This window comes from Cheilinus undulatus, linkage group 18 (genome assembly GCF_018320785.1).
Source record: "Cheilinus undulatus linkage group 18, ASM1832078v1, whole genome shotgun sequence".
Taxonomy (NCBI): domain Eukaryota; kingdom Metazoa; phylum Chordata; class Actinopteri; order Labriformes; family Labridae; genus Cheilinus; species Cheilinus undulatus.
In genome coordinates, this window is record NC_054882.1 from 557,173 (window position 1) to 571,297 (window position 14,125).

Genomic DNA, 14,125 nt, shown 5'->3' on the forward strand with positions numbered 1-14,125 from the left:
ATTTTTGAACATTGTGATAACAGAGGAATGAAAACATGTTTACCACCTGATTGGTAAAGTGGGATGACTTTGACTATTTTCATTCCTTTAGGAAATTTCCCAGCCATGAGCGATGGACCACAAATAGAAGTTAAAGGTGCACCAACCACAGATCCAGACTGTTCCAGTCCGTAGAGGTTTTCAGTTTGAGTTTTTAGGGAGTTCAGATCAGTACTAGGACCGCCTGCAGCTGTTTGACCTGCAGAGAGAACCGTTTCCCCACATCAACTCAATATTCATTCAACTCATTTGCTATTTGTTCATTTTCTTTTATCATGACTGCTGGAATAAAAATCCTGTGGCTATTTCTTTTCCTGGATCCTTTTAGTGATTCCATCTAGAACTCTCCATGTATTTTAACATCAGACCTGGTTTTCTCACAACACTAGTTTATTTATTTCAGTATTTCTTTGTTTTCAGCTTCTTTTGTTCTGTTTTATGAATTCCTTAAACAACACATTTTTCTTTTACAGGCATTTCTAACCCCTTTGTTATCCTGGCTTGTCAGCATATTTACTTTTATCCACTTTAACCACCAGAGGAAAATGTTTGTCTTACAAATGTGAAATAATAGAGATAAATATGTCATTCATCTACATTTTCACCAAGAATATCCACGAGGTCTGTCCTAAGGCTATCAGTAGTTCATCAGTTACATGTCTGGCTAATGTCGTGGTTTCTTCTTCTATGTTACTGTCATCATGGCTGCAAACACAGACACATGATCCTAACAGCTCCATCAGAGCAGCAGCGTTTGCTGTTATCCTCCCAGGATAAAACCAAGGCTAAACATCCACTTTAGAGCATGTTGGCTCGGTGTTTGTCTATGGGGATGTCCAGGATCTAGACTCAGACCACCACAGACAAAAACAAGCTTGTTGTTTTAACTGAGCTGTACGTTTCTGACAGCTTATCGTTGAATAGAGCAGGGGTCCGATATACACAATATATATGATAAGAATACACACACCTTATTATTCTATTTTTAGATTTCTCTGGTTTGATGTCAACTGGAACATATTCCAGAACATTTTCTATTAATAATGACATTTTAATAACAATTTAACTATGATAGGATGACCTGATGTACAAGGCCACACCCCCACCCCTTTAACCAAGCCCGTTTGAAGTGAACCAATCATAGCCCTAAAGTTTAGGCTCCACCCCCTCCACACAGTAGCTCTGCTCAGAACTCAGAGAATCTCTAAACCAATCAGAAAGAGAGACTCAGATGAACAGAATATGAACGTTTACACTTACCTTTGTTTTCTGTCTCCAGGTGTTCCAGCTGTTTCTCAGCCCCGCCCACTCTCACCTCCAGATCTGAAGTTAAAAATAAACATTTCACATTTATCAATGGTGGAGGACTTCCTCAGGCGGCCATGTTGGATGGTCTGGTCTTTAAAAAGAGGTGACTCTGATTCAAACTCTCTACCAATCAGAGGAGAAAGTGGTGTCCATCATTCTAACGGCTGTTTAAAGAAGAATCAGTGTTGTAAAGGTCAAGTGTTACCTGTGTGTTCAGTCTGAAGTGCTGTCAGCTGTTCCTCAGCCCCGCCCACTCTCACCTCCAGACCTGAAATGAAATCAAATCAGACTTTATTCCTGATGAAGGTGTTCCTCAGGATCTCTGTCAGATCCTCCATCTTCATTCTAGTTGATGGCTCTGTTTGGAAATAGAAACCAAAGAATCATTATCTTTAATTCACTCACTGGTCACTTCATTAGGTACACCTGTTTATTAATCCAGGTATCTGATCAGCCAATCACACGCTGAAGAGCACGAGCTGAGGGTCCAATCAGAAAGCTTCAGCATGTCTGCGTGTGATTGGCTGACCGGTACAGGTGATGAGCAGTGGTTTCAGAGGTGTACCTAATGAAGTGGCTGAGGGTGACAAACATTTGAAGTGTTCTCAGTTACCGTTGTTTTCGGTCTTCAGCTCTTCCAGCTCTTTCTGACCCGCGCTCAGTCTGAGCTCCAGCTCTGAGAAACATTACACACATGATAAACAAACAAACAAAGAAGTAAACAAACAAACACGTGTGTAGATCCAGCACTATAGAGCAGATTTATCCAGAGTCCCTCAGGAAGCACGCCGGATCCTCTCTCTACTTCTTGAACTGACCTGGACCTGAGTTTCAAATCTCTAAATGTCTGAAATCAATCAAGAAGGAGCCAATCAGGATCAAGGTCACAGCTTCTGATGCTCACTGACCTCTGTGTTCTGTCCTCAGGTCAGTCAGCTGTTTCTCAGCCCCGCCCACTCTCACCTTTAGATCTAAGACAGAAATTCAGACAGTTCAGCCCCATGTTCAGTGTGCCGTGTTTGCATTCCTACAGATGAATCCTGAGTCAAACACCAGCGACTTCACTGAGAGAATGTTAGCACGGCTCGTCTGTTCCACCAAACTTTGACCGTTCATCTCCACATCACTGCTAAGCTAGCATCGAGCTAGCATCAAGCAACAATCAGGCTAGCATCGAGCTTGCATTGAGCTAGCATCAAGCTAGCATCGAGCTAGCATCAAGCTAGCATCGAGCTACAAACAAGTTAGCTTCGAGCAACTATCAGGCTAGCATCGAGCTTGCATTGAGCTAGCATCAAGCTAGCATCGAGCTACAGTCAAGCTAGCATCGAGCTAGCATTAAGGTAGAGACCAGAATCAGAGAGATCTGAGAGGACAGACAAGAGTCAGAGAGATCTGAGAGTAGAGACCAGAGTCAGAGAGATCTGAGAGGACAGACCAGAGTCAGAGAGATCTGAGAGGACAGACCAGAATCAAAGAGATCTGAGAGTAGAGACCAGAGTCAGAGAGATCTGAGAGTAGAGACCAGAGTCAGAGAGATCTGAGAGGACAGACCAGAGTCAGAGAGATCTGAGAGGACAGACCAGAATCAAAGAGATCTGAGAGTAGAGACCAGAGTCAGAGAGATCTGAGAGTAGAGACCAGAGTCAGAGAGATCTGAGAGGACAGACCAGAGTCAGAGAGATCTGAGAGGACAGACCAGAATCAAAGAGATCTGAGAGGACAGACCAGAATCAAAGAGATCTGAGAGGACAGACCAGAATCAGAGAGATCTGAGAGGACAGACCAGAATCAAAGAGATCTGAGAGGACAGACCAGAATCAGAGAGATCTGAGAGGACAGACCAGAATCAGAGAGATCTGAGAGGACAGACCAGAATCAAAGAGATCTGAAAGGACAGACCAGAATCAGAGAGATCTGAGAGGACAGACCAGAATCAAAGAGATCTGAGAGGACAGACCAGAATCAGAGAGATCTGAAAGGACAGACCAGAATCAAAGAGATCTGAGAGGACAGACCAGAATCAAAGAGATCTGAGAGGACAGACCAGAATCAGAGAGATCTGAGAGGACAGACCAGAATCAAAGAGATCTGAGAGGACAGACCAGAATCAGAGAGATCTGAGAGGACAGACCAGAGTCAGAGAGATCTGAGAGGACAGACCAGAATCAAAGAGATCTGAGAGTAGAGACCAGAGTCAGAGAGATCTGAGAGGACAGACCAGAGTCAGAGAGATCTGAGAGGACAGACCAGAATCAGAGAGATCTGAGAGGACAGACCAGAATCAGAGAGATCTGAGAGGACAGACCAGAATCAGAGAGATCTGAGAGGACAGACCAGAATCAGAGAGATCTGAGAGGACAGACCAGAGTCAGAGAGCAGCATGTTGTACCAGCTGTAGAGGGGCTGATGAAGAACCAGGTACAGCAGTCTGAGAGCAGATTCAGGGTCTATGTTTGACCGTTTTCATTGGTTTAATTTCAGCTGTGAAAAAAAGTTTAAATGTCCAGAATTACCTCTGTGTTCTGTCCTCAGGGTTTCCAGCTCTTTGTCACTCTCATCCACTCTCTCCTCCAGCTCTAAAGGGTTCAACAATAGAATTCATTCAAAACTCCTATGGATCCACTAATATGAAGCATTCTTGTTGGTCTCTGTAAGTGAAATCTACAAATATGGAGGTGATTGATTGAAATATGAAAGAATGGTATGATCAGAGCTACCTCTGTTTTCTGTCCTCAGGTCTGACAGGTGGTTCTCAGTGAGTTTCAGTCTGACCTCCAGCTCTGAAAAATAAAAGTTCTGACCCTGTTCATGTTTGAGAAATAAGATTATTCAAAATCTACCATCCTCTCAGACCATCTACCATCCTGTCAGACCATTTACCATCCTGTCAGACCATCTACCATCCTGTCAGACCATTTACCATCCTGTCAGACCATCTACCATCCTGTCAGACCATCTACCATCCTGTCAGACCATCTACAGTTCTCTCAGACCATCTACTGTCCTCTCAGAGCATCGACAATACTGTCAGACCATCTACCATCCTGTCAGACCATCTACAGTTCTCTCAGACCATCTACTGTCCTCTCAGAGCATCGACAATACTGTCAGACCATCTATCATCCTGTCAGACCATCTACCATCCTGTCAGACCATCTACCTTCCTGTCAGACCATTTACCATACTGTCAGACCATCTACCATCCTGTCAGACCATTTACCATACTGTCAGACCATCTACCTTCCTGTCAGACCATCTACCATCCTGTCAGACCATTTACCATACTGTCAGACCATCTACCATCCTGTCAGACCATCTACCATACTGTCAGACCATCTATCATCCTGTCAGACCATCTATCATCCTGTCAGACCATTTACCATACTGTCAGACCATCTACCATCCTGTCAGACCATCTACCATCCTGTCAGACCATTTACCATCCTGTCAGACCATCTACCATCCTGTCAGACCATCTACCTTCCTGTCAGACCATCTACCATCCTGTCAGACCATCTACCATCCTCTCAGACTATCCTCTCAGACTATCTACCATCCTGTCAGACCATCGACCATACTGTCAGACCATCTACCATACTGTTAGACCATCTTCCATCCTCTCAGACTATCCTATCAGACCATCTAGCATCCTGTCGGACCATCTAGCGTCCTGTCAGACCATCTAGCATCCTGTCAGACCATCTACCGTCCTCTCAGACTATCCTCTCAGACCATCTAGCATCCTGTCAGACCACCTACCATCCTCTCAGACCATCTACCATCCTCTCAGACCATCTAGCATCCTGTCAGACCACCTACCATCCTCTCAGACCATCTACCGTCCTGTCAGACCATCTACCATCCTCTCAGACCATCTAGCGTCCTTTCAGACCATCTACCATCCTGGTTCCTTGTCTTCTACAGTCTTAGTAACCAAGTGTTGGTCTTACCTGAGCTATGGTGTTCTGCAGCCTCCAGTCTTGAGTAGAGTTCAGTCAGCTGATCCATCAGCTGATTAGTCAGCTGATCAGTCTTAGCTGCAGACAGGAAACATCTTAATGCCAGGTCACATCACATCCTGTCTGAACAGGTTCAACTCAAGGAAGAGTTTACCTTCATGATTGTCCATCAGCTGATTCACAGTGACCTCCACAACCCCGAGCCTCACCTGTAGCTCTGGTAAAATATACACCTGGTTTATGTACTGATACAATAATTGATTATTGGTCTGTTATTGGCTGATATCATGCAGGTCCCGGTACCTGTGGTCTGGGCCCTCAGCAGGTGGAGCTGCCCCTCACTGATGTTCAGTCTCAAAGTCACAGCAGACAGCGCCCCCTCCTGGACTGAAAGGAGCTTTAACTTTAGTAACTGCTGTAATCTTCGAAATGATTCTGATGAATGAGGATCAATAGATGATTATTCAGACAGCTCTCATCCATTACATCAACTGTTCTTCTTCCACCAGGTTCCCTCCTCAGACATCCACCAATCAAAGCCAACAGAGACAAACACTCCTGGATTCCTACTGCCATCTCTACTGTCTATCTCTACTATCTCTACTGTCTACCTCGTCTGTCTATCTCTGTCTCTACTGTCTATCTCTACTATCTATCTCTACTGTCTATCTCTGCTGTCTATCTCTGCTGTCTATCTCTACTGTCTATCTCTGCTTTCTATCTCTACTATCTCTACTGTCTATCTCTACTGTCTATCTCTACTATCTCTACTGTCTATCTCTACTGTCTATCTCTACTATCTATCTCTACTGTCTCTACTGTCTACCTCGTCTGTCTATCTCTGTCTCTACTGTCCATCTCTACTATCTACTATCTATCTCTACTGTCTATCTCTTCTATTTCTGCTGTCTATCTCTGCTGTCTATCTCTACTATCTATCTCTACTGTCTAGCTCTACTGTCTATCTCTACTATCTCTACTATCTATCTCTACTGTCTATCTCTACTGTCTATCTCTACTGTCTCTACTGTCTACCTCGTCTGTCTATCTCTGTCTCTACTGTCTATTTCTACTATCTACTATCTATCTCTACTGTCTATCTCTTCTATTTCTGCTGTCTATCTCTGCTGTCTATCTCTGCTGTCTATCTCTACTGTCTATCTCTACTGTCTATCTCTACTATCTATCTCTACTATCTATCTCTGCTGTCTATCTCTACTGTCTATCTTTACTATCTCTACTGTCTACCTCGTCTGTCTATCTCTGTCTCTACTGTCTATCTCTACTGTCTATTTCTAATGTCTATCGCTACTTTCTCTACTGTCTATCTCTACTATCTATCTCTGCTGTCTATCTCTACTATCTATCTCTGCTGACTATCTCTACTGTCTATCTCTACTGTCTATCTCTACTGTCTATCTCTACTATCTATCTCTGCTGTCTATCTCTACTGTCTATCTCTACTGTCTATCTCTACTATCTATCTCTACTATCTATCTCTGCTGTCTATCTCTACTGTCTATCTCTACTATCTCTACTGTCTACCTCGTCTGTCCATCTCTGTATCTACTGTCTTTCTCTACTGTCTATTTCTAATGTCTATCGCTGTCTATCTCTGCTGTCTATCTCTACTATCTACTATCTATCTCTACTGTTTATCTCTACTATCTCTACTGTCTACCTCGTCTGTCCATCTCTGTCTCTACCGTCTATCTGTACTGTCTATTTCTAATGTCTATCGCTACTTTCTCTGCTGTCTATCTCTACTATCTATCTCTACTGTCTATCTCTACTGTCTATCTCTACTGTCTATCTCTACTGTCTCTACTGTCTACCTCGTCTGTCCATCTCTGTCTCTACCGTCTATCTCTACTGTCTATTTCTAATGTCTATCGCTACTTTCTCTGCTGTCTATCTTTACTATCTATCTCTACTATCTATCTCTACTATCTATCTCTTCTATCTATCTCTACTATCTATCTTTACTATCTATCTCTACTATCTATCTCTTCTATCTATCTCTACTATCTATCTTTACTATCTATCTCTACTATCTATCTTTACTATCTATCTCTACTATCTATCTCTTCTATCTATCTCTGCTATCTATCTCTACTGTCTAGCTCTACTGTCTATCTCTACCATCTCTACTATCTATCTCTACTATCTATCTCTACTGTCTATCTCTACTGTCTAGCTCTAATGTCTATCTCTACCATCTCTACTATCTATCTCTTCTATCTATCTCTACTGTCTCCACTGTCTATCTCTGCTATCTATCTCTACTATCTATCTCTACTGTCTATCTCTACTATCTATCTCTACTGTCTATCTCTACTGTCTATCTCTGCTGTCTATCTCTACTATCTCTAATGTCTATCTCCAATGTCTATCTCTACTATCTATCTCTACTATCTATCTCTACTGTCTCCACTGTTTATCTCTGCTATCTATCTCTGCTATCTATCTCTGCTATCTATCTCTTCTATCTATCTCTACTATCTATCTCTGCTATCTATCTCTACTATCTATCTCTACTATCTATCTCTTCTATCTATCTCTACTATCTATCTTTACTATCTATTTCTGCTATCTATCTCTACTATCTATCTCTACTATCTATCTCTTCTATCTCTGCTATCTATCTCTTCTATCTATCTCTACTATCTATCTCTACTATCTATCTCTGCTATCTATCTCTACTATCTATCTCTTCTATCTATCTCTACTATCTATCTCTTCTATCTATCTCTACCATCTATCTCTACCGTCTATCTCTACCGTCTATCTCTACCGTCTCTACTGTCTATCTCTACTGTCTATCTCTACTATCTATCTTTACTATCTATCTCTGCTATCTATCTCTGCTATCTATCTCTTCTATCTATCTCTACTATCTATCTCTGCTATCTATCTCTTCTATCTATCTCTACTATCTATCTCTACTATCTATCTCTGCTATCTATCTCTGCTATCTATCTCTACTATCTATCTCTACTATCTATCTCTACTATCTATCTCTACTATCTATCTCTACCGTCTATCTCTACCGTCTCTACTGTCTATCTCTACTGTCTATCTCTACTATCTATCTTTACTATCTATCTTTGCTATCTATCTCTGCTATCTATCTCTTCTATCTATCTCTACTATCTATCTCTACTATCTATCTCTTCTATCTATCTCTACTATCTATCTCTGCTATCTATCTCTTCTATCTATCTCTACTATCTATCTCTACTATCTATCTCTGCTATCTATCTCTACTATCTATCTCTGCTATCTATCTCTGCTATCTATCTCTTCTATCTATCTCTACTATCTATCTCTACTATCTATCTCTACTATCTATCTCTACTATCTATCTTTACTATCTATCTCTACTATCTATCTCTACTATCTATCTCTACTATCTATCTCTGCTATCTATCTCTACTATCTATCTCTACTATCTATCTCTACTATCTATCTCTACTATCTATCTTTACTATCTATCTCTACTATCTATCTCTACTATCTATCTCTTCTATCTATCTCTACTATCTATCTTTACTATCTATCTCTACTATCTATCTCTTCTATCTATCTCTACTATCTATCTTTACTATCTATCTCTACTATCTATCTTTACTATCTATCTCTACTATCTATCTCTTCTATCTATCTCTACTATCTATCTCTACTATCTATCTCTACTATCTATCTCTACTATCTATCTCTACTATCTATCTCTACTATGTTTATACTTCCATTTCTCTCCTTAACTCCAGTCCGAATTTTTTTTTTGCATTGTGTGACAGGAAGTGTGATTAATTATTTGATCAATTTCCTTAATGGGTTTTAAATTTGTCTCTTGTTTTATGTACTTTATGCTTGTATGTGTCAAATTGTACTCTTACATGTTTTTGGTCCTCTTAGGTGTTTTATGTGGTGTGCATGTTTCTGATGCTCCCCATATTTTGCACACTGAAGGTACTAATAAAGTTCTCGATTGATTTATTCATCTGAAGAAACTGCACAGCTGATCTGGACTTTAGTATCCCACCTGGACTTCTTTATGTTCAGGACCCGAGCACCATTCTAGGATTGGTGAGGACCAGGTTGGATCTGTCTGTGGAGACAGTCTGTCTGTTTGGGGGCCTAAAATGCCCCAAAACTCACCAAACATTCCTCCAGATTTTCTCCCTGCAGAAAAAGCCATCTAGAGGTGGAACTGTGTAAGTCCATCACACTGTGGCCCTGGGGGGGGGGGGGCGCCAAAAGTGAGAGGGCCCTTGGTAGGAGCTACTTGCATAATATTGGTACACATATGTGTCATGGTTAGACAGAAAAATGTACAGGAGCCGCACCACAAACAGTGAAAGGTCCAAATGTGGTCTTTTTTGGCCTTTTCTTCTGACACTTTGTACATTTTAATAACTTGTCCGAGGGATTCTTGGGATGGTGGCATGATGCGTTTCCTTCTGAAATCTTGGAGCCTACTTCACTTTTTCTGACAGCTTCTATTTAAGGGATTTCTTCATTCAACTAATCTGGAGGTAATCAGGCCTGGTTGTGGACAGAGAAACTGAACTCAGCTTTCCAAGAACTGTGGTTAATCACAGTTAACTCATGATTTGACAAGTGGGGCAATTATTTTTTCACACAAGGCCAGATAGGTTTGGATTTTTTCCCCCTTAAAACATAAAATCATCATTTAGAAAATGCATTTTCTATTTACTTGGGTTGTCTTTGTGAGATATTAAAATTGGTTTGATGATCTGAAACATTTAAGTGTGATAAATATGTAAAAACATCAGGAATCAGAGAGGGGGCAAACACTTTTTTCACAGCACTGTATGTGTGTATGAGTGTGTATGGGTATGTAGGGGTGTGTATGAGTGTGTAACAGACACCTGTGCGCTGAGTCGGGAGCTCAGTCAGCTGTTCTCTGTCTTCAGCCTGACCGTCTCTCTGGACTGAAACATCAGCTAACTGACCTGGAGCAGGATAACAGAGAGAGGGAGGGGACAACCACACAGTGTGGTGTGATTATTTATTTTATCTCTATACTCACAGATGAACATAGAACTATGTTAACATCTACAGAGCAGTATTACAGACATACATACACTCACCTATGCTCTACCTGTGCCATAACATGACAAACACACCTGTATGAGCTAATTCTGTAACAGGGCTATGTGCAATCATGTTAGCAGTTTAAATAAACAGAACAGAAGCAAATGTTCAGGATCCTGAGTAACATGATCATGTTCAACACATCAGAACATCAGCACTGTAGCTCTACTGTAGCTCTACTGTAGCACTACTTTTTCTTTATTGTAGCTCTACTGAAGCACTACTGTAAGCCTACTGTAGCTCTACTGTAGCACTACTTTGGCTCTGATTAAGCTCTACTGTAGCACTACTCTAGCACTACTTTAGCTCCACTGTAGCACTTTTTTGGGTCTACTGTAGCTCTACTGTAGTTCTACTGTAGCACTACTGTAGCAATACTGTAGATTTAATGTAGCGTTACTGAAGCACCACTGTAGCACTACTGTAGCTCTACTGTAGCACTACTTTAGCTTTACTGTAGCACTACTTTGGCTCTACTTAAGCTCTACTGTAGCACTTCTTTGGGTCTACCGTAGCACTACTGTAGCTCCACTGTAGCACTACTTTGGCTCTACAGTAGCTCTACTGTAGCACTACTGTAGCACTACTGTAGCACTTCTGTAGCTCTACTGTAGCACTACTGAAGCACTACTGTAGCTCTACTGAAGCACCACTGTACCTCTACTGTTGCTCTACTGTAGCACTTCTTTAGCTCAACTATAGCTCTTTTGTAGCATGACTTTGGCTCTACTTAAGCTCTACTGTAGCACTACTGTAGCTCTACTGTAGCACTTTTGTAGCACTACTGTAGTTCTAATGTAACAGTACTTTTGCCCTACTGTAGCACTACTTTAGCTCTACTGCAGCTCTATTGTAGCACCACTCTAGCACTACTGTAGCTCTAATGTAGCACTTCTTTGGCTCTACTATAGCACTACTGTAGCTCCACTGTAGCACTACTTTGGCTCTACTGTAGCACCACTGTACCTCTACTGTAGAACCATTGTAGCACTACAACAACACTACAGTAGCACTTCTTTTGCTCTACTCTAGCACTACTGTATCTCTACTTTAGCACTACTGTAGCTCTACTGTAGCTCTACTGTAGCACTAATTTGGCTCTTCCATGGCACTACTGTAGAACTTCTGTAGCACTACTTAAGCACTATTTAAGCACTACTGTAGCACTTCTTTAGCTCTACTGTAGCACTGCTTTGCTCTACTGTAGCTCTACTGTAGCACTACTTTAGCATTATTTTGGCTCTACTGTAGCACTATTTTAGCAGTACTGTAGCACTACAGTAGAACTGTCGTAGCTCTACTGTAGAACCATTGTAGCACTACAGTAGAACTGTCGTAGCTCTACTGTAGAACCATTGTAGCACTACTTTGGCACTACTGTAGCTCTAATGTAGTTCTACTATAGCTCCAATTTAGCACCACTGTAGCTTTATTTCTAACTACATTAGCATTACTGTAGCTCTACTTTAGCACTACTTTAGCACTACTGTAGCAATACTTTAGCTCTAATGTAGCTCTATTTTAGCACTACTGTAGCACTACATAAGCAGTACTTTAGCTCTACTTTAGCATTACTTTAGCTCAACTGTAGCTCTACTTTAGCACCACCGTAGCACTACTGTAGCACTACATTAGCACAACTGTAGCAGTACTTTAGCTATACTTTAGCACTACTGTAGCACTAAACCTTACAGTTAATAAACAAAATAAATTTAAATAGGAGCTAATACATCAGTACAGTATAGAAGGTAATGTGTACAGTGCATTTAGAATAATATGGTATAACATAGTATCATACGGAAAGGTTCAGTATAAAATAGGATAAATTGATTGATCAGTTTACCTGCTGTGTCTGACTTTAGCTCGTCCTGAGGCTCAGTTGAGCTGTTCAAAGCAAAGGCTGCTGGGAAATGAAAGTAAAGCATTATTGTCAAAAATTAAAGTCACTAAATATTTAATTTTTCTAATAAAACTTATTAATAAAGACAGAAACGACCTGCTGTTAGTTACATTTACGTTATAAACTAGTAAATTCTGCTATAATACTAATAAATAAGGGATCAATACAAGAGCAGAGGGGGATCAGTACAGGATCAATTAGGGATCAGTACAGGACAAATAAGGGATCAGTACAGGACAAATGAGGGATCAGTACAGGACAAATAAGGGATCAGTACAGGATCAATAAGGGATCAGTACAGGATCAATTAGGGATCAGTGCAGATCAATAAGGGATCAGTACAGGATCAATTAGGGATCAGTAGAGGATCAATAAGGGATCAGTACAGATCAAAAAGGGATCAGTAAAGGATCAATAAGGGATCAGTAAAGGATCAATAAGGGATCAGTACAGGATCAATAAGGGATCAGTACAGATCAATAAGGGATCAGTACAGGATCAATAAGGGATCAGTACAGATCAATAAGAGATCAGTACAGGATCAATTAGGGATCAGTACAGGATCAATTAGGGATCAGTACAGATCAATAAGGGATCAGTACAGGATCAATTAGGGATCAGTACAGGACAAATAAGGGATCAGTACAGGATCAATAAGGGATCAGTACAGGATCAATAAGGGATCAGTACAGATCAATAAGGGATCAGTACAGGATCAATAAGGGATCAGTACAGATCAATAAGGGATCAGTACAGGATCAATAAGGGATCAGTACAGATCAATAAGGGATCAGTACAGGATCAATTAGGGATCAGTACAGGATCAATTAGGGGTCAGTACAGATCAATAAGGGATCAGTACAGGATCAATTAGGGATCAGTACAGGACAAATAAGGGATCAGTGCAGATCAATAAGGGATCAGTACAGGATCAATTAGGGATCAGTGCAGATCAATAAGGGATCAGTACAGGATCAATAAGGGATCAGTACAGATCAATAAGGGATCAGTAAAGGATCAATAAGGGATCAGTGCAGATCAATAAGGGATCAGTACAGGATCAATAAGGGATCAGTACAGGATCAATAAGGGATGAGTACAGGATCAATAAGGGATCAGTACAGGATCAATTAGGGATCAGTACAGATCAATAAGGGATCAGTACAGGATCAATTAGGGATCAGTACAGATCAATAAGGGATCAGTACAGGATCAATTAGGGATCAGTACAGGACAAATAAGGGATCAGTACAGGATCAATAAGGGATCAGTACAGATCAATAAGGGATCCGTACAGGATCCATTAGGGATCAGTACAGATCAATAAGGGATCAGTACAGGACAAATAAGGGATCAGTACAGATCAATAAGGGATCCGTACAGGATCCATTAGGGATCAGTACAGATCAATAAGGGATCAGTACAGGATCAATTAGGGATCAGTACAGATCAATAAGGGATCAGTACAGGACAAATAAGGGATCAGTACAGGATCAATAAGGGATCAGTACAGATCAATTAGGGATAAGTACAGGATCAATTAGGGATCAGTACAGATCAATAAGGGATCAGTACAGGACAAATAAGGGATCAGTACAGGATCAATAAGGGATCAGTACAGATCAATAAGGGATCAGTACAGGATCAATTAGGGATCAGTACAGATCAATAAGGGATCCGTACAGGATCAATAAGGGATCAGTACAGGACAAATAAGGGATCAGTACAGGATCAATAAGGGATCAGTACAGGATCAATTAGGGATCAGTACAGGACAAATAAGGGATCAGTAAAG